At 44.3% G+C, this 21746-nt stretch overlaps 1 long non-coding RNA gene across 1 annotated transcript in view; it reads right to left on the bottom strand.

Moving 5' to 3' along the window:
- LOC140478560 (uncharacterized) overlaps positions 1-21746 on the bottom strand; it is a 47971-nt gene that overhangs the window by 5950 nt on the left and 20275 nt on the right. The window contains exon 3 of the long non-coding RNA XR_011960817.1: positions 11834-11968. This is a non-coding gene — a long non-coding RNA (uncharacterized lncRNA). The remainder of the gene's footprint in view (positions 1-11833; positions 11969-21746) is intronic.

Here is a 21746-nt window from a genome sequence, read left to right as displayed (position 1 = left end):
TTATTGTTTGGAGGAAGTTAGAGAGACAAAGCATCTTTGATAAGACTTCAGAGATAGGGATGTGTATAGGGTTGTGGATCGTTACATGGACTATGTTGATCAGGGCGTAGAAACATTCGCATAATTCCAGGATGTGGTACATTTAACAAGGGTTGTTGTGGGATCCGGAGAATATCACAGTGATAGGGAGGATGGTATGGACTGAAGAATATTACAGGGAAAGGGTGGGTAGGATGGACTGGAGAATGTTGCAAGCACATGGAAGATGATATAAGCTGGAGAATGCTGCAGCAATAGAGAGGAGTGTATGGACTGGAGGATGTTGCACGGATAGGGAGGAAGTTGTAGACTGGATACAGTTAGAAGGTGAGATGAATTTATGCACTGGAAGATATATCAGAGAGAGTGAGTAAGTGCTGCAAGATATGACAGGGATAGGGAAGCTTGTCGAGACTGGAGGAGAGTGTGATAGTCTTGTGAGAGACCAGATTCACTGATGAGCATAGGATAGGCGACAGTGAACAGAGCCTTTTGCAGATATAAATGAGGATACAATGGCCACAAAGCAGTCACACCTATACATAGGTATATAGGAACTGAAGGAATTGAAGATATTACACAGGCTAGGAGTGTTGTGTGCAGTGGAGGAGATTAACCTGATAGGTAAGCTTTTAGAGACTCAACAATGTTAGGAAATAATGTGAGTTGCAATGGTGAGAGCAGGTTTCAACAATTCAGAGGATATAGACCTGAAGGAGCTTTGACAGACAGCCATGGTACAGTAAAGGGAATTGTAGTGGCTTCCCTTTTATAAGCAATCCATAAGCACTTAAGATAGCCTGTTTGACATATGCATTATCTCTTGACCATTCATCAGACAGCGCTGCAACTATTTCACTGGCTCTGCCTACCAGCTTAGACTGAACTAGCATTACCCAGAAGACCTCGGGCCACTCTACCTGTCCATGTAAGTTTTCAAATGAAATAGAGTTCCTTGACAGTCGAGTCACAGTTAGTTCGGATAGCGAAGAAGGCGCTTGGTATGCATTCCTTTATTGGTCAGAGTATTGAGTCCAGGAGTTGGGAGGTCATGTTGCTGGTGTACAGGACAGTGGTTAGGCCACTTTTGGAATGCTGCATGCAACTCTGTTCTACTTGCAAACTTGAAAGGGTCCAGAAAAGATTTAAAACAACGTTGCCAGGGATGAGCTAGAGGGAGAGTTTGAACAGGTGATGGTTGTTTTTCCTGGAGAGTCGGAGGCTGAGGGTGACCTTATAGAGGTTTATAAAATCAAGAGGGGCATGGATAGGGTAAATAGACAAAGTCTTTCTCCTGGGGTGTGCAAGTCCAGAATTATAGGGCGAGGTTTAGGGTGAGAGTAGAAAGATAAAAAAGATAAAAAGAGGCAACTTTTTCACGCACAGAATAATACATGTATGGAATGAGCTGCCAGAGAAAGTGGTGGAGGCTAGTACAACTGCAACAGTTAAAAGGCACCTGGATGGGTATATGAATAGGAAGGGTTCAGAGGGAGATGGGCCGGGTGCTAGCAGGTGGGACTACATTGGGTTGGGATATCTGATCTGCAGGATGGGACCATGAATGGGTTGTGGAACCTGGAGGATGTTATGATTTGAACCACAGGTAATGTTTGATTGGATCTTTCTGCCAATCTTACAGATGGTACAATTGCCACATTTAAGAAGCATTTGGATGGATATATGAATAGAAAGGGTTTGGAGGGAGATAGGCCAGGTACTGGCAGGTGGGACTGGATTGGGTTGGAATATCCTGTCGGCATGGCTGGGTTCGAGTGACGGGTCTGTTTCCATGCTGTACATCTCTATGACTGTAAGATCGGCTGAACGGTCCAAGCAAAAATTACCTGTGGTTCAAATCATAATATCCTCAATGTTCCACAAGCCATCCCCTGTCGCATCCTGCAGGTTCAATGAATCGCAGAACCTCTAACCTTCTGCAAGTCCCAAGTCCCTTCCGACATTTGTACCATCCTCCAGCTTCTGCAGCCCTTCATACCTCGTCACATGGCCCAGACTCTCCAACTCCTCCTTCCTCTGCAATGTTCCCCAGAAGAGCACTGGAGGATGGTGGGGGTTACAGAGATATGGAGGGACATCAGGACGGGAGGACTTTGCAGACATTAGGAATATATGGACTTAATGAAGTTTTACAATTTATGAGTGTTGTAGGGACTGGAGGAACTTACAAAGATAGGGATAGTTTTAGATTGGAGGATTCTGCAGAAAACCTTTACGTGGTTCAAGGCACGATTCTTAGCAGCATGCAGGAACAAAGGGATCCTGTGTCCCTCAGGTTCCCACCAAGTTGACAGGGCGTTAAGAAGGCGGATGGTGTGTTGGCTTTCATTAGCAGGGGGATTGAATTTAAGAGATGTGAGATTTTGCTGCAGCTCTACAGAACCCCAGTTAGACCACACTTCGAATATTGTGAACAGTTCTGTTCGCTTCATTATAGGGAGGACGTGGAAGCTTTAAAGACAGTGAAGAGAAGATTTAGCAGGATGCTGCCTAGACTGGAGGGCATGCCCATAGAAGGTAGATTGTGGAAGCTAGGGCTTTTCTGATCACAGCGAAGGAGGAAGAATGGTGACTTGATAGAGGTGTACAAGGGAATGAGAGGCATAGATAGAGTGGATAACCAGAGACTACATCCCATGGCGAAATGGCTATCACAAGGGGACATAAGTTTAAGGTAACTGGCAGAAGGTTTAGCTTAGATATTAGAGGGATATGGGCCAGGTGCTGGCAGGTAGGACTAGATTGGGTTGGGATATCCTGTCGCCATGGACGGGACTGGTACGTTATTTACACAGAGTGTGGTGGGTGTGTGGAATGGACTGCCAGCCGTGGTAGTAGATTCAGACACATTACAGACATCTAAGCAACTCTTGGATAGGCACATCAATGATCATAAAACGTAAGGTATGTAGGTTCATTTCATCTTCAGATTAGGATAAAAGGTCAGCACAATATTGAGGGAGGAAGGGCTTGTACTGGAATGTGCTATTCCATGTTGTAAATAGCAAGGGTTAGGATGATAGCAAGAGGTTTCGGGAAGCGGGAGAGGATGCGATCTGAATGAAGTGACACAAATAGGAGGCATTGCTAAAGTTGTATGAGGTAACAGAGACAGCAATGGTCTGATCTGGAGCAGATGACCCAGACTGGGAGAATTGTGGGGACTGGAGGTGCTTTCACAGGGAGGGAGGAGCATAGAGCCACAGGAGGTTACAGAAATATGGAGAGCTGTCGGGCCTACAGGAGGACATGGAGATGGGGAGGTTGGGAGGAATGGGGCAGTTTACAGGGATAAGGATGTTGGTAGGATGGGGTGTTTACACAGACAGGAATGTTTCAGGTGAATGGAGCTGAGTACAGAGACAAAGTGGGTTGTACAGATTGGAAAAACAAATAGACATAAGGAGGGTAGTCGTGACTGAAGATGTTTATAGACACAGGAAGGCTTAGGTTCTGCAGGTTATTTAGATAAAGGGGGTGTGGAATCAGATAGATTCTCCAAGTGATAAAGACAGCAATTTCGTTTGGAGACAGTTTCACAGATTAGGGAGCATTAGTAACCTCCTCCAGTTTGGTCAGAGTGGGAAGGGTTGTAGGGGAGGGTGATGTTTACACATGGAAGAGTTAGAGAAGATTGTGGAAATGAGTAGATGGATGGAGACACTGGAGGAGCTTACATTGACAGGGTGGGTGCTGGCAATGAAAAGATATCACATTGATAGTGGGTCTTGTAGGAACTGTATTGAAAGAGTCACAGACATTGGAATGACTTCTGCAGATTGGGAGTATTACAGGGACTGAGAGGATTGTCGGGTCTCCACAGATTGATCGTGTCTTTAAGAATATGTAGATACGGAAATCTTTAACCCAATGTATGCAGTCTTCATTTCAAGACCAGAGCCTTATTATCCCTCATCAGCCAAGGATCCCTAACCCTGCCAGCTTTTCCCTTTACCCCAATGGGGCAGACTGGTCCTGGATTCTTGAGATCACACTTTGAAAAGCCTCCCAGTTGCCAGTTGTTCCTTTTCCTTCAAACAGACTCACCCAATCGATTAGAATCATAATGTGGAGGTGCTGTTGTCGGACTGGGGATGTACAAAGTTAAAAATCACCCGACACTCGGTTCCAGTCCAACCGGTTTATTTGAAAGCACTAGCATTCAGAGCACTGCTTCTTCATCAGGTGGTTGTGGAGCACAATCCTAAGGTACAGAATTTATAGCAACAGGATGGCAGTGTCATGGAATATAATATCAAACAAATTTAGTTTAAGCCTTTCATCTGTTACAGTGATCATCAGCCCTTCCAAAGTGAGTTGGATTATAACTGGGCATTGTGCAATTTTAAATTCACGGCATTGACGCTGGCCAGATCCTGCAGAATGGCCCCAAACCTGGCCCTGTTCCAGTTTTCCTCTACAATCTGTGGACCTGCTGATCTTTTTCCATAACTATGTTAAAACGAAGACAGTTGTGGGCACTGGACCCAAAGTGCTCTCTGAATGACACTTCAGTCACTTGCCCGACCTCGTTTTCTGAGGGGAGGTCCAGTGTTGCACCTGCGTGAGTAGAGTAGGGCCCTCTGCATATTGGTTTAGGAACCTTCCTTGGACACATTTGAAAAAAATGCCCTCCGTCCAGGTCTTTTTATACTCGAGGTGGCCCAGTCAATACAGGGAATATTAAAATCTCCAGCCTGCACTCCTCTATTATTCCTATAGTTATCTGCAATCTCTCCACACTGCTGCTCCTCTGGATTCTCTTGGGTCTACAACAGTCTACAATACAGTCCCAACAAAGTGACCACCCCCCCCCCCCCCACCTTCTTCTTTCTAACTTCTAACCATTTGGAATTTTGAATGAATATATGGTTTAAAAATTGGAATTAACAATCCATAAATAAGTATTGATAAAAATCCAAACACTTGACCTTCAGAGAAAGACAACAGTTCACTCTCATGTGGTCTGCACGACATCCCCACAGCAAAGTGTTTGCCTCTCAATGACCCTGTGAAATGGGTGAGCCAGCTGCTTAGCTCAAGGGCAGCAAGGGATGGGCAATAAAGGCTAGTCAGACAGAGACACCCACATCCCAGACCTGATTTTTTTTAAAAATCCATTCAGATTGGTCCCAGCACAGTTCCAGTGGAACAATGTCCTGGCCAATCACGTTGGTAGATTTATGGACAGGGCTTTAAACTGACAGAGCGGATGAAGGGACAGGGTTCAGGTGAAAGGAGCTTTCCAAATCCAAAGAGAAAACGTGAAGCATCAGAGCAGCGTGGGAATGTGACCGAAGACAACAGAAAGGAACAGGATACGACAAAGTTTAACTAAAACTGTAGATCAGCAAATCCATTTGTGACAGGAAATTGTGGGAACGAGTAAATTATGTTTTTTATTAATGGACAAAGTCTCTGCAACAAGGTAGATGGATTTGTGAAACAGAGATAAAAGAGATTTAGACACCAGAGAGATGTGGTTACAGGGCGAACAAAAGGTGGGCATAAATATTCAATGGTTCACAACCTTGTGCAAATTCAGGCAAAATGGACGACGCTAACAGTGATGGATAAGAAAGGCATTACAGAGAAAGCATTTGGCATCAGATCATGAAGTAGCATCAGTCTGAATGTAAATTCTGGTTACTACTTGCCAAGGACACAAGCAGCAGAACAGTTTTAGACCACCCACCGAACAGCATTTCATGGCTCGTCACTGCAATAAATAGGAATTCATTGGAATGTTTAATACAGGCATGGCGAACATTTAGTGAAACATCAATATTCGCAAAGTCTGGGACAATCACACTGACAACAGTGATATTGGAAGGGGAGTTCAGAGAATTTTTTTTCAGTGTTTCTTAAAATAACACATTGTGCAACTGGCGAGGGATGTAACTGTCTCAGAGAGACTGTTGTGCGATAAAACATAGTGAATGAGTAATGTCACCTGGAGAGATCCTCTGGGAAATTGTGATAAAGTGCAGTTTAAAGAAATATAAAGTTTTAAAGTGAATCACAGAAATGACACGCTACAACTAGAAACAAAAATAGCCAATTACATGAGTTGGAGAGGAGAACTGACCAAGATAAACAGGCTAAACAGACTGAAACATGTGTCTGTAAATCAACAGTGGAAAACATTTGAAGGAACAGTGTAAAATACTCAACAAAAGGACATTCCACTGAAACAGACAAAAACTCAGCAAGAAATCCCCACTGGTCCCTCACTCAGGAGAAAATTGATCATATTAGATTATGAGGCTGAGAAGATCACCACAAAGTACATAAAATCCTGAAGTAAGAGAGAGTTTTAGAGTAAGTTTTAAAGCGATTGCAATGGGTCTGCTAGCAGGAGGGGGGACAATGGGAAGGGGAATCATTGTCAGGGTTTATTGACACGATACGAACATGGAGAGGTGAAGGTGCTGGAGGTGGTGAGAGTGTTCCAGAGAGTGGTCAGGGCCTGAACGGTGTTACAAAGCCAGTACGGATTGCTGCAGCTGGAGGGGTTTGCAGAGGTAGGGACGGACATATGTATTTTTATTTATTCATTCATGGGATGTGGGTGTCACTGCCTGGACCAGCATTCTTTGACCCCATGCTAATTACCCAGAGATTGTTGGGGCCCTGGTGGATATATATAATACTTTGCTGGCCACAGGTGAAGTGCTGAATGACTGGAGGATCGCTAATGTGGTTCCTTTGTTCAAGAAGGGCAGCAGGGATAGGCCAGGTAATTACAGAGCAGATAGTCTGACAGCAGGGGGGAGGGATATTATTGGAAACAATTGTGAGGATGAATCAACACTTGCAAAGTTAAGGATCAACTCGGTTTAGTCATCACGGATTTGGCAGAGGAAGATACTGTCTGAGGAATTCAGTTCAGTTTTTTTGAAATGGTGCTTAAGTATATTGATGAAGGCTGTGCAGATGATGTGGTTTACATGGACTTGACTAAGTCCTTAAACAAGATCCAATACGGAAGGCTGGTCCAAAAGGACTGGGTTCCAAGGCAAGTTGGCAGATTGCATGCAAAATTGATGGATAGAATACTTTCACCACCGGGTGTACCACAGAGATCTGTGCAGGAACCATTGAACATTAATAACTCGGATGTGAAAGCAGAAGGTCTCATTAGTCGGTTTGCAGATGACATGAAAGGTGAGGGTGTTGTTCACAGTGAGGAGGATGGTCTCCATCTGCAGTCCGATGTCGATCAGATGATAATCTAAGCAGAGTTTAGTTCTGATTGAAGTGAGGTAATACTCTGTGGGAGGTACGATAAGCGAAGGACAGACATAATAAACGGTAGGTCCTTGCAGAATACTGAGGAATACAGGGACCTTGGTGGACAAGTCCAAAGATCCCTGAAGGTGTCAGCATAGGGAGACAGGTTGGGAAAGGCACCTCAACTGGGAGTGGGAGAGGGACCCATATCCTGGTGGGGTGAATTGCAGGAGCTGCTTGAGAGGATATAACCTAGTCTGGTAGCGTATTGGACCTTAAATAAACATAAGGCCAGAAAGAAGATTGAGGCAGGTACACGAGTTAAAGACAGCAATTTCAGCAGACAAGGCAGGCAAGAACATAGCAGGGAATGGGGGAAAACTGATGATTAAACTGCATTTATATCAATGCAAGGGGCCTGACAGCTAAGGAAGATGAACTCAAGGCGTGGATTGGAACATGGGACTGGGATATTATAGTTATTACAGAAACACAGCTGAGGGAGGGGCAGGACTGGCAGTTCATTGTTTCAAGGTAGAGATGCTACAGGAAGAGGAGGTTAGAGAGGATGCGTGGTGGTGGGTTTTGATTGCATGAATCATCACAGCAGTACTTAGAGAGGATATTCCTGTGGGATTGCCCAGTGAAGCTCCGTTAGTGGAACTGAGAAATAAGAATGGGTCATCACTTTCATACGATCGGACAGCTGACCCCGAATAATCTGTGGCAGACTGAGGAACAAATATGTTGGGACATCTTAACTATCAACCATAATAATAGGGCTGTTATGGTAGGGGTTTTTGAATGTTCTAAACCTAGACTGGGACTGCCAGTGTTCAGTGTTAGCAAGGGAGGAATTTAGTAATTGTGTTCCAGAAAACTGCCAATCAATATGTAAATGGCCTGAAAAGAGAAAGGGGCAAAACCTGACCTCCACTTGGGAATCAAGGTAGGGAGAGGGACTGAGATGTGAGTGGGAAAGCGTTTTGCCAAAGTGACCACAGTTCTAATAGTTTGAAAACAGCTTTGGAAAAGGACAGGCCTGGTCCACAAGTGCAAGTTATAAAATGGAGCCTTACCAATCTTGATCGTATTCGCCAGGAACTTTCAAAATGTAATTGGGGAAGGGAATTATTTACAGGGAAAGAGAAGTTTGGCAAGTGAGAATATTTTAAAAGTGAGATAAACTGATCGATCAGCGCCAGCATTTTCCTGTTTGTGTGCAGGTCAATGCTGACAGCATTCAGAAACACTGACTGTCTATTGAGGGTCTGGTCAAGGAAAAGGGGGCACATGTAGGGTATAGCCAGCTAGATTAAGGGAATCCCTGAGGATATACAGGGGCTGTAGGAATACACTTTGAGTAGAAAACAGGAATAGAGAAAGGCTAAATGAAATAGACTCAGCAGAGAAGGAAAGGGGAATCCAAAAGTGATTGTATCAGTATATTAAGAGTGCATAAGTAACTCAGGACAAAATAGTGTCCATTGAAGATCAATGAGGCCATTGATGTGTGGAACTGCAGGATATTTGCTAAGAATCTAAACAATTTTTTCACTTCTGAACTTACTGTGGAGAAAGACTGGGGAACTCAGGGACCAAGAGTAATATGTTTGACCACAATTGGAGTTCTCTGCAATTCCAGTCTCTCTGCGACAGGAAGGATGCTGTGAAACTTGAAAGGGCTCAGAAAAGATTAACAAGATTTTGCCCGGGTTGTTGCTGAATCAGCTGGGGTTCCTCTCACTGGAGAATCTGAGACTGAGGGGTGACCTTACAGAGGTTTATATGAACATGAGGGGCATGGATAGGGTAAGCATTCAAGGCCTTTTCCCAGAAGTTGGGGAGTCCAAAACTAGAGGGCATAGGTTTAAGGTGAGAGGTGAATGGTTTCCAGAGGGACTGAAGGGACAGCTTCTTCACACACATGGTGATAGTTGTATGGAATGAGCTGAGAGAGAAAGTAATGCAGACTGATACAAGTACAACATTTAAAAGGTATCTGGATGGGCATCTGAATAGTAAGGGTGTAGACATATATGGGCCAAATGCTGGAAAAGTGAATGGATTTACTTAGATCTTCTGGTAAGCCTGGACGAGTTGGGGACCGAAGGATCTGTTTCTATGCTGTACATCTCTATGACTTGAAAAGAGTGCATGTTATAAAAGAGGTGGTGCTGGAGGATTTAAAACACAAAGCTATGGCAAGTCCCAGAACCTGATTAAATGTATCACAGGACACTGTGGGATGCTGGGGAAGACATTGTGGAGCCCCTAGCAAAGGTATGTGTACTACTGACAGCCATGTGTGATGGGCTGCCAGGCTGGAGGGTGGCATCATGGACAGTGAAGGAGGTTTTCTGAGATTACAAAGGGATCTTGATGAAGGGAGTGAATGGGCTGAAAAACTAGAGATGGAATTCAATCTGAATAAATACGAGGTAATGTATTTTGTAAAACAAACAAGGGTAGAGCTTATACAATTAATGTTAAGTCTTTGGTTAGTGTTTTAGGGCAGAGGGACCTCCGGGTTCAGGTACATAATTCTTGAAGTTTGCATCACAGGATGGATAAGACAGTGCTTGGCATGCCTGACTATTGCTCAGTCCATTGAGTGGAGGATTTGGGACGTCATGTTGAGATTGCACAGACATTTGTGAGGCCTGTTCTCCAATACTCTGTCCAGTTCTGGTCGCCCAGTTATAGGGAGGATATTATTAAGCTGCAGGACATTCAGAAGAGATTTACCAGGATATTGCTGGGTATAGAAGGCTTGAGTTCGGAAAAATGGCTGGATAGGCTGAGTCTTTTTTCACTGGAGCCTGGAGGTTGAGAAATGATGCTATAAAGGTTTATGAAAAAAATGAGGTATATAGATCAATTTAATGGTACTTGCCTTTTCCTCAGGATGGGGGAGTCTCAAGAGGAGGGATCACATTTTTAAGGTTAGAGGAGAGAGATGTTAAAAAAAAAAGATATGGGGCAATTTGCTACACAGAGGGTGGTTTGAATGTGGAATGAACTTCCTGAGAAAGGGGTTGATGTGGGTACAATTACAACATTTAAAAGATATTTGGATAAACAGGTGAATAGGGAAGGGTTGGAGTGATATGGGCCAGCAACAGGCAGCTGGGAAGAGTTTAGTTTTAGATTATGGTGGGTATCAACTGAAGGGTCAGTTTCCATGCTGTATGGCTCTATGACAAGAATATGGTTTGATTCCATTATTGAAGAAAGGATCAGGGCTGGGTCCACTGATGTGCATCATCTACATAAACGATTTGGTTGTAAATATAGGAGTGATTGTGCGATAGTTTGTTGATGATCAAATGAATGGTGTAGTGGGCAGTAAATACGGTTATCAAAGGGGATCTTGACCAACTGGGCCAGTGGACCAAGGAATGAAAGATGGAGTTTAATTCAGGTGTTGGATTTTGTTAAGACAAACCAGGGAGGACTAATACAGTTAATGGAAGGGCTCTGGCCAGGGTTGTTGAACAGAGAGAGAGAGAGAGAGACCAGGGGGTGCAAGTAACATAATTCCTCGGAAGTGGCATCACGGGTGGACAGGGTGGGGAAAGCGACATTTGGCACATTTGCCGACATTGGCCAACACTTTGTTACATATGTTGGAGATACTTGTAACATTGTCCTAAATATTTCCCTTGGGCACAGGAAGCCATGGGGTGACCCTAAGAATGGTGAACATCCAAGGATAGGTGAGTCCAAAACTAGAGGGTATAAACAGGAGGTGAGAGAGCAAGGATTTAAAGAGGGAGCTGAGGGGGAACATTAACCACAGAGGATGGTGCATAAACGGAACAGACTGCCTCAGGCACATGGGAGAAACAAGAACAATTACAGCATGGAAAAGACATTTGGGCAGGTACATGGAGAGGAGAAGGTTTGAAGAGATAAGGGCCAAAGGCAGGCAAATGAGACTCATTCAGTTTAGGTAACATGGGCAGCATTGAGAAGTTGGACCACAGGTTCTGTTTCTGTGCTGTATCACTCTGTATCCAGTTAAAGAGGATTAGTGTACCAAAATAAGGCATGTTGTAGACACTGAAGCAAGTTACAGCGGTGGGGACGGTAGTCCAGAATGCAGTACATTTCAAATATGTGGAGGGACTATCGGGAAGGGAGGAGGTTACAGGGACAGGGACTATTATAGGAGTTAAAAATGACTGAAGACACTGGTGCACAAGCCATGCCACAGATACAATGTTGCAGAGTAGTGAGTCTTAGTACAGTGTTGGAGGGAGAACACAGAACAGAAAGATCCCAGGCAGCATTCCCAACCTCTTGTCGGATGCCTACTCTCCCCTCTGTTGTACTGATGCTCACTAAGACAGCACAGGACTGGATTGATAACTATGAACTCCCGATGCTGTCTCAGTGCAACATAAGTTAAAGTAATTGAGCATGGGGTATGTCTATACTGTGCTCCCCATACAGCACTGTATCGATGTCATGTCTTGTTAGCGATGTTTGGAGCCCTCTCATTGCTGTCTGCTCTGTGCACTATGAGTGATCTTACCTCACTGCAGGATTTATTGAAGGTTCCATATCTCCCTTCCCTTTGCCTCTCTGGCTGACCAACCATCTTCAATGAGGCGATGGATGAGACACACAACAATTGGGAAGTCGATTGAGTCAGCAGCTTCCTGAGTACCTACAGGAGACAGAGAGATAGACAGAATGGGAAATTAGACTGATGCAGTGAGGGCTACACAAGGAGAATGGAAATGAGCCCCACAGATATCTGGAAAATCCCAAACTCCATCCCTGGCCTGCGCTGTTGCGTCTCTCTGGAGTGGAGAATTCTGTTAGCTCAGGATCTGGAGTAGCTGCAAGAGTATGAGACACTGACAGAGGCAGCACTTAGACCCACACAGTGAGGGATACCACTTGGAGAGAGACTGAGTGATATCACCAGCGTGCTGGAAGGCTTCAGGATCACACAATCATGTTGTAAGAATGGGTTTAGCTTCATGTGTCAGTTCTCAGGGATGTGCAACCAGTGAGCAGGTGAAGTAATGGCCTAATAACATTATTGTTAGGGCATTTGTCCAAAACCCCAGTTAATGTTCAGGGGCGGCAGGTTCGAATCCCACCTTAAGATATGGTGGAATTTAAAATCAATAATTTTAAAAATAGCAATTAACAATCCATAAACAAATATGAAACCATTGTTGATGTACAAAAATCACAATCCCTTCGATTAGATTCCCTACAGTGTGGAAACAGGCCTTTTGACTCAACCAGTCCATGCCATCCCTCCGAAGAGTAACCCACTCAGACCCATCTCCCTCGACCTAATACACCTAACATTATGGGCAATTCAGTATGGCCAATTCGCCTGACCTGCGCGTCTTTGGACTGTGGGAGGAAACCGGAGCATCCGGAGGCAATTCACGGAGACACGGGGAGAATGTGCAAACTCCACACTGTCGCCCGCGGCTGGAATCCAACCTGGGACCCTGGTGCTGTGAGGCAGGAGTGTTAATCACTGAGCCACCGTGCCGCCCACTGTCCTTTCGACAAGATCTGATCATCCTCACGTGGTCTGTACGACACACCCCCAGCAAAGTGTTTGCCTATCAATAACCCTCTGAAATGGCCGAGCAAGCTACTCAGCTCACGGGCAGCTATGGATAGGCAATAAAGGCTGGTCAGCCAGAGACACCCACATCCCCTACCTGATTTATTAAAAAATCCAATAGGATGGGCCCACTGGAACCGTGCTGGGACCAGTTTCCTGGCCAATCATGTCAGTAGGTTTATGGACAGGGCTTTAAACTGACAGATAGGATGTAGGGTCAGGGTCCAGGTGAAAGGAGCTTTCCAAATACAAAAAGAAAAGGTGAAGCATCGAAACAGTATGGGGATGTGGCTGAAGACAATCAGAAAGGTACAGGATGGGACAGCGATTAACTAAAACTAGACATCAGTGAACAGGTTTGTGACAGGAAATTGTGGGAAAGAGTCAATTATGTTTTATTTTGAATGGACGAAGTCTTATCAATAAGGCAGATGGATTTGTGACACTGAGATAAAAGAGGTTTATACACCAGAGAGATATGGTTACAGGGTGAACAAAAGGTGGACATAAATATTCAATGCATCACAACCTTGTGCAAACGCAGGCAAAATGGGCAACGCTAACAATAATGCATAAGAAAGGTATTACAGAGAAATCATTTGAACTCAGATCATGAAGTAGAGTCAGACTGAACGTAAATTCTGGCTACTACTTGCCAAGGACACAAGCTGCAGAACTGTTTTAGTCACCGAACAGCATTCCGTTGCTCATCACTGCATTAAACAGGAACTCATTGGAATTATTTTTACAAACAAATTGTGATAATTTGGGGAAACATCAATATTCACAAAATGTGGGACAGTCACACTGGCAAGAGTGACATTGGAAGAGGAGTTCAGAGAATGAGTTTTCAGTGTTTCTTTGAATAGCAAATTGTGCAACTGGCTAGGGACATAACTATCTCAGAGCGACCATTGTGCAATAAAACTTCGTGAATGAGTAACGTCACCGGGAGAGATCCTCTGGGAGATTGTGATAAAGTGCAGTTTAAAGAAATATAAAGTTTTAAAGTGAATCACAGAAAGGAAAAAACTACAAGTAGAAACAAAAATAAACAATAGCACGAGTTTGAGTTTGAGAGGAGAACAGACCAAGATAAACAGGCGAAACAGACTGAAACATGTGCCTGTCAATGAAGAGTGGAAAACATTTGAAGGAGCAGTGTAAAACAAACAACAAAAGGACATTCCGTTGAAACAGACAAATCCTCGGCAAAAAATCCCCATCGGTCTCTCACTCAAGTAAAAAGGATCATATTAGATTATCGGGCTTAGTGGATCACCAAAAAGAACTTAAAATCCTGAAGTGAGAGAATGTTTTAGGATGAAGTGTGAAAGGGATTGCAAAGGGCCCGCTCGCAGGAGGAGGTCAAATGGAAGAGGGAATAATTGTCAAGGTTTTATGTCACAAAAGGAACCGGGAGAGCTGAAGGTGCTGGAGGTGGTGAGAGTGTTACAGAGAGTGGATAGGGTCTGAACGGTGTTAAAAAGCCAGTAGGATTGCTGCAGCTGGAGGTGTTTGCAGAGATAGGGAGGGATATATGTATGGGATGTGGATGTCACTGATTGGACCAACATTCTTTGCCCCACTGCTAATTACCCAGAGTATAGCACAGAGTCAACCATATTGCTGATGGTCTGGTGTCACATGCAGGCCAGACCAGGTTAGAATGTCAGATGTTCTTCTCTAAATGACGTAAGTGACCCAGATGAGTACTTCCTACTGGTCAGCAATGCTTTTATGGTGGCCTCACCAACGTCCTGTACAGCCACAACATGACCTCCCAACTTCTACTCGCAATGATCTGCCCAAAGAAAGTAACCATCCCAAACGCCTGCTTCACCAGCCTGTCTACCTGTGACACCACTTACAAAGAACTGTCTACCTGCATCCCTGGGGCTCTGACTGACAACACTACCCAGGGCCCAAACATTAACTGTATAGGTCCCACCCTGGTTTGTTTCACCAAAATGGAACACCTCACATTTATCTAATTAAACTCCATCTGCGATACTTCAGCCCACTATCCCAGTGTACTATTCGTCCTGTTGTATCATAGATAACTTTCTTCACTGTCCACTTTTCCAACAATTTCAGTATCACTCAAAAAACTTACCACAAATCCAATATTCCCATCCAAACGATTTATCCAAATGACAAACTACAGGGGACCCACTTCACCGCTGGTCACATGTCTCCAGTCAGAAAGGCAACATGTCTCCCATCACCCTCTGTCTCCTACCATCAAGCCCAATTTTGTATCCAGTTGACTAGCTCCTCCTGAATGCCATATCCTTTTACATTGATCTGAGCTTATTACCCACTTTACCAGACAGAACGTAGAACACAGAACAGTACAGCACAAGACCCTTCGGCCATGATGCCATGCCCATCTTTTACCCGACTGTAAGATCAAACTAACTTACATACCCTTCATTTTGCTAACATCCATGTGCCTATCGAAGAGTCTGTTAAGTTATCCGTTCCACCCACCCACCACTCTCTGTGTAAAGAACCTATATCTGAAATCTCCCCTTACCCATCCTCCAATCACCTTACAATTATGCCCCCCTTGTACCATGTATGCCATGGGATAAAAAGGTCTCTCACTGTTCACTCTATCTTTGCCTCACACCATCTTGTTCACCTCTAGCAAATCACCCCTCATCCTTCTTCACTCCAATGTGAAAAGCCTTAGCTCCCTCAACCTTTCTCCATAAGACATGCCCTCCAGTCCAGGTAGCATCCTGGTAAATCTCCTCTTTACCCTTTCCACATCCTTCCTGAAATGAAGGGACCAGAACTGAACACAATATTCTAATTGGGATCTAAACAGGACTGTATAGAGCTGCAGCATAACCTCATGGCTTTAAAACTCAATCCCCCAGCTCATGAAAGCCAATACAACATATTCTTTCTTAACAACACGATCAGCTTGGTTGCAAATTTGATGGACCTCTGGTCATGGAATCCAAGATCCATCTGTTCCTCCACACTATTCAGTATTCTGCCTTTACCCCTGTATTCTGATTCAAGTCTCACCTTCCAAAATGCATCATTTCAGACTTTTCCAGATTTGACTTCATCTGCCACTTCTCAGCCCAGCTCTACATCCTGTCAATGTCCCATTGCAACCTCCAGCAGACATCCACACTATTCACCACTCCACCAACCTTCGTGTCATTATCAAACTTACTTACCCACTCTTCCACTCACACATCCAACTCATTCATAAAATCACGAAGAGCAGAGACGTTTTGACCTCTCCCTGCAGAAACCCACTGGTCACTGAGCTCCTGGCTGAATGATTTCCATTTGTCATCACCCTCTGTCTTCTATGGGCCAGGAATTCTCTATCCAGACAGGCAGGTTTCCCTGTATCCCATGCTCTGTACTTTCTCAATGAGCCATAAATGTGTTTTGTCACATTCTCAAAGGATTCAATAAGATTTGTGAGACATGACCTGTCCCTTACCAAGTCATGATGACTTTCTCTAATCAAACTATGGTTTTCCAAGGTATCATAAATCCTGTCTCTCAGAGTCCTCTCCAATAATCTGCACATCACAGACAGAAGACTGACAGGTCTGTGATTCTCAGGATTATCTCTATTCCCTTTCTTGAACAACGCATGGCTGATTCACCTAACCTGTACATCTTTGGGCTGTGGGTGGAAACCGGAGCACCTGTCGGAAACCCACGCAGACATGGAGAGAATGTGCAAACTCCACACAGACAGTCGCCTGGGGCTGGAATTGAAATCGCGTCCCTAGTGCTATGAGGCAGGAGTGCTAACCACTAAGCCACCGTGCTGCCCCATTTATCTCTCTAGGACCCTGCTTCTGATCCTTGGTTCCTCAAACTTAAGTTAGCTTCCTTCTTCGTCTTGACTAGATGTTCTACATCGCTTGGAACCTTGTCAAATGATTTGCTGAAGTTCATGTAGACAACGCTGAGTGCTCTGCCTTCATCTATCTCTTTGTCAACTCCTCGAAGAGTCAAACGGTTTGTGAAACACTGTTTCCCACTCACAAAGCCATGCTGACTATCTCTAATCAGCCCTTGCATTTCCAAATATATGTAGCTCCTTTCTCTCAGAATCTCCTCCAACAACTTACCCAGCACTGGCTCACGGGGCTGTGATTTCCTGGCTTTTCCCTGCAGTCCTTAAGTGATGCAATAGCATTAGCCACCCTCCAGTCTTCCAGTAACTCATTGTGTTTGTTGATAATAGAAGTATCTCTGTTAGGGACACTGCAATCTCTTCCCGAGCTTCCCTTAATATTCAAGGATAGACCTAACGAGCTGCTAAGGATTGATCTAGCTTTATTTGTTTTAAGATTCCAGCACTTTCTCTTCTCTGGTGAGGATTCTTTCCAAGACATCACTATTTATTTCCCCAAGTTCCCGAGCTTCCATGTCTTTCTCCACAGTAAATTCTGACAACACTATTTTGACTAATATCTCACCCACCTCCTGACAGTTAAGGTGCCCTATTCTCTACCAGTTACCCCTTAGCCCTTATTGAAACTTGTGTAAAGGTTTCTGAAAATTCAAATAAACCGTTTCCTCGGTACAACCACTCCTACACCCGTATCTACTCTGCCATTTACATTCTCATCAATAAAAATAAAATCCAACAGGCTCAAAAACACATTCTCTTTTTATTAAAAGCTTTTGGAAGTGTCCAGTTATTGTTCATTGACATATCCTTTCAAACATATTTCAGCTCCCGACCTACTATCAATTTATCTCTGTTTGGTTTCAGACTGGCAGCAGAAAGGGTTATGGGAGTTCGTGTTTATCAATCTGAAAAAGGTGGCTCACAGGATCAGCAGGTAATAGAGGTGTTGGAAATAGGGAGGGTCGTGGGGACTGAAGAACATAATGGAGATAGGGAGTGCTGTGGGGCCTGAAAGGGGCCAAAGAGATCTGCAGGGCTGTTGGGCCCGAAGGAGGTTGTACAAATCAGGAGGATCATGGGGACTGAAGGAGATTATGAGATTATGGAGAGAGGGATGGTCGTGGGGCCTTTTGGAGGTTATGGAGTTAGGGAGGTTTGTGGGAAATGATTCAGGTTACATAAATAGGAAGAGTCGTGGGGATTGAAGGAGTTTATGGAGATAGGGAGGGCTGTGGGGACTGAAGGAGCTTATATAGATAGTAAGTTTATACAGAAGCACAAGAAAGAAGAGCAGGTATCGGCCATTTGACCACAGAGTCAGTCCCACCATTCAATATGATCACGACTGATCCTTAACCAAGTACAGTATTACTGCTTTCACACCTTACTCTGATATTATAGCGACTACTGGCATTTAGTGGTACAGCGGGCTGTCGTAACTGGGACGGGGATGTGGGGGGTGTCTTACAGAGATAGGGAGGGTTGTGGAAGCTGGGGCAGGTGACAGATACAGGGTGGGTTTTAGGAAGGGGAGGACTTTACAGGGATTTTGGAGCAATGCAGGGATGGGACGTGATAACAATCACAGGGAGGATTTTGGGAGCTCAATCTGAGATGCGTACAGCTGAGAACAGAAGTGAGTCAAACAGTCAGGACAGGCAGGGACAAGGTAGGACTAATAAATTAAACTGCATTTATTTCAATGCAAAGGGTCTAACAGGGAAGGCAGATGAACTCAGGGCATGGTTAGGAACATGGGACTGGGATATCATAGCAGTTACAGAAACATGGCTCAGGGATGGGCAGGACTGGCAGCTTAATGTTCCAGGATACAAATGCTACAGGAAGGATAGAAAGGGAGGCAACAGAGGAGGGAGAGTGACATTTTTGATAAGGGATAGAATTGCAGCTGTGCTGAGGGAGGATATTCCCAGAAATACATCCAGGGAAGTTATTTCAGTGGAACTGAGAAATAAGAACGGGATGATCACCTTGTTGGGATTGTATTATCGACCCCCCAATAGTCAGAGGGAAATTGCCAAACAAACTTGTAAGGAGATCTCAGCTATCTGTAAGAATAATAGGGTAGGTATGGTAGGGGATTTTAATTTTCCAAACATTGACTGGGACTGCCATAGTGATAAAGGTTTAGATGGAGAGGAATTTCTTAAGTGTGTACAAGACAATTTTCTTATTCAGGATGTGGACGTTCCTACTAGAGAAGGTGCAAACCTTGACCTACTCTTAGGAAATAAGGCAGGGCAGGTGAGTGAGGTGTCAGTGGGGGAGCACTTTGGGGCCAGCGACAATAATTCTATTTGTTATAAAATAGTGATGGAAAAGGATAGACCAAATCTAAAAGTTGATGTTCTAAATTGGAGAAAGGCCAATTTTGACGGTATTAGGCAAGAATTTTCGAAAGTTGATTGGAGGCAGATGTTCGCAGCTGAAGGGATGGCTGGAAAATGGAAAGCCTTCAGAAATGAGATAACAAGAGTCCAGAGAAAGTTTATTCCTGTCAGGGTGAAAGGGAAGACTGGTAGGTATAGGGAATTCTGGATGACTGAAGAAATTGAGTGTTTGGTTCAGAAAAAGGAGGAAGCATATGTCAGGTATAGACAGGATAGATCGATTGAATCCTTAGAAGACTATAAAGGAAGTAGGAGTATACTTAAGAGGGAAATCAGGAGGGCAAAACGCAGACATGAGATAGGTCTGACAAATAGAATTAAGGAGAATGCAAAGGGTTTTTACAAATATATTAAGGAAAAAAGGGTAAATAGGGAGAGAATAGGGCCCCACAAAGATCAGCAAAGCGGCCTTTGTGTGGAGCCGCAGAAAATGGGGGAGATACTAAATGAATATTTTGCATCAGTATTTACTGTGGAAAAGCACATGGAAGATATAGACTGTAGGGAAATAGATGGTGACATCTTGCAAAACGTCCAGATTACAGAGGAGGAAGTGCTGGATGTCCTGAAACAGTTAAAGGTGAATAAATCCCCAGGAACTGATCAGGTGTACCAGAGAACTCTATGGGAAGGTAGAGAAGTGATTGCTGGGCCTCTTGCTGAGATATTTGTATCATCGATAGTCACAGGTGAGATGCCGGAAGACTGGAGTTTGGCAAACGTGGTGCCACTGTTTAAGAAGGGTGGTAAAAAAAGCCAGGGAGCTATAGACCGGTGAGCCTGACCTCAGCGGTGGGCAAGTTGTTGGAGGGAATCCTGAGGGACAAGATGCACATGTATTTGTAAAGGCAAGGACTGATTAGGGGTAGTCAACATGGCTTTGTGTGTGGGAAATCATGTCTCATAAACTTGATTGAGTTTTTTTGAAGAAGTAACAAAGAAGATTGAGTGATAGATGTGATCTATATGGACTTCAGTAAGGCGTTCAACAAGGTTCCCCATGGGAGACTGATTAGCAAGGTCATGGAATACAGGGAAAAGTAGCCATTTGGATACCGAACTGGCTCAAAGGTAAAAGACAGAGAGTGGTGGTGGAGGGTTGTTTTTCAGACTGGAGGCCTGTGACCAGTGCAGTGCCACAAGGATCGGTGCTGGGCCCTCTACTTTTTGTCATTTACATAAATGATTTGGATGAGAGCATAAGAGGTATAGTTAGTAAGTTTACAGATGACACCAAATTTTGAGGTGGAGTGGACAGCGAAGAGGGTTACAACAGGATCTGGACCAGATGGGCCAATGAGCTAACTGGCAGATGGAGTTTAATTCAGATAAATGTGATGTTCTGCATTTTGGGTTAGCAAATCTTAGCAGGACTTATACACTTAATGGTAAGGTCCTAGGGAGTGTTGCTGACCAAAGAGACCTTGGAGTGCAAGTTCATAGCTCCTTGAAAGTAGAGTCGCAGGTAGACAGGAAAGTGAAGGAGGCATTTGGTATGCTTTCCTTTATTGGTCAGAGTATTGAGTACAGGAGATGGGAGGTCCTGTTGCGGCTGTGCAGGACATTGGTTTGGCCACTGTTTGAATATTTTGTGCAATTCCGGTCTCCTTCCTATCGGAAGAATTGTTGTGAAACTTGAAAGGGTTCAGAAAAGATTTACAAGGATGTTGCCAGGATTGGAGGATTTGAGCTACAGGGAGAGGCTGAACAGGCTGGGGCTGTTTTTCCTGGAGCTTCGGAGGCTGAGGGGTGACATTACAGAGGTTTACAAAATTATGAGGGGCATGGATAGGATAAATAGACAAAGTCTTTTCCCTGGGGTCAGGGAGTCCAGAACTCGAGGGCATAGGTTTAGGGTGAGAGGGGAAAGATATAAAAGAGACCCCAAAGGGGCAACTTTTTCACGCAGAGGGTGGTACATGTATGGAACAAGCTGCCAGAGGATGTGGTGGAGGATGGTACAATTGCAACATTTCAGAGGCATTTGGATGGGTATATGAATGGGAAGGATTTGGAGGAATATGGGTCGGGTGCTGGCCGGTGGGACTAGATTGGGTTGGGATATCTGGTTGGCATTAACGGGTTGGACCGAACGGTCTGTTTCCGTGCTGTGCATCTCTACGACTCTATCACTCATAGATGTTATAGAAATAAACTGTGTGGTTGCGTCTGGAGGAGATTAAAGGTATAAAGGTTTGTCGTTACTGTAGGAAATTACATCAATCGGGACCAGCAGAGTTTACAGAGACTGAGTGCGTTTTAGAGACAGGAAGAGTTCACAGTCAGCATTAGAAATGCAGAAACTAATTTATGAGAGAAGCAGGGTCACTCTGCTTTGTGCCCAGAGACAAGGAGGAGTCTAACAGCTGGAGGAGGTTACTAAGGTGCAGAGCCTTTTAGTTGTTGTGACGGGAAGGTTACAGAGATTATGAAGGTGGTAGGAGTTCAAAAAAGTCAAAGACAGGGAGGTTTTTCAGGTCTGGAAAGGACTACACTGACCGGGATGGCTTAAGGAATTGAAGAGTTGTTTTTC

This window comes from Chiloscyllium punctatum, chromosome 6 (assembly GCF_047496795.1).
Source record: "Chiloscyllium punctatum isolate Juve2018m chromosome 6, sChiPun1.3, whole genome shotgun sequence".
NCBI classification, from domain to species: Eukaryota; Metazoa; Chordata; class Chondrichthyes; order Orectolobiformes; family Hemiscylliidae; genus Chiloscyllium; species Chiloscyllium punctatum.
Note: the sequence above shows the minus strand (reverse complement) of the source record. Positions and strands in the feature narration are given on the sequence as shown.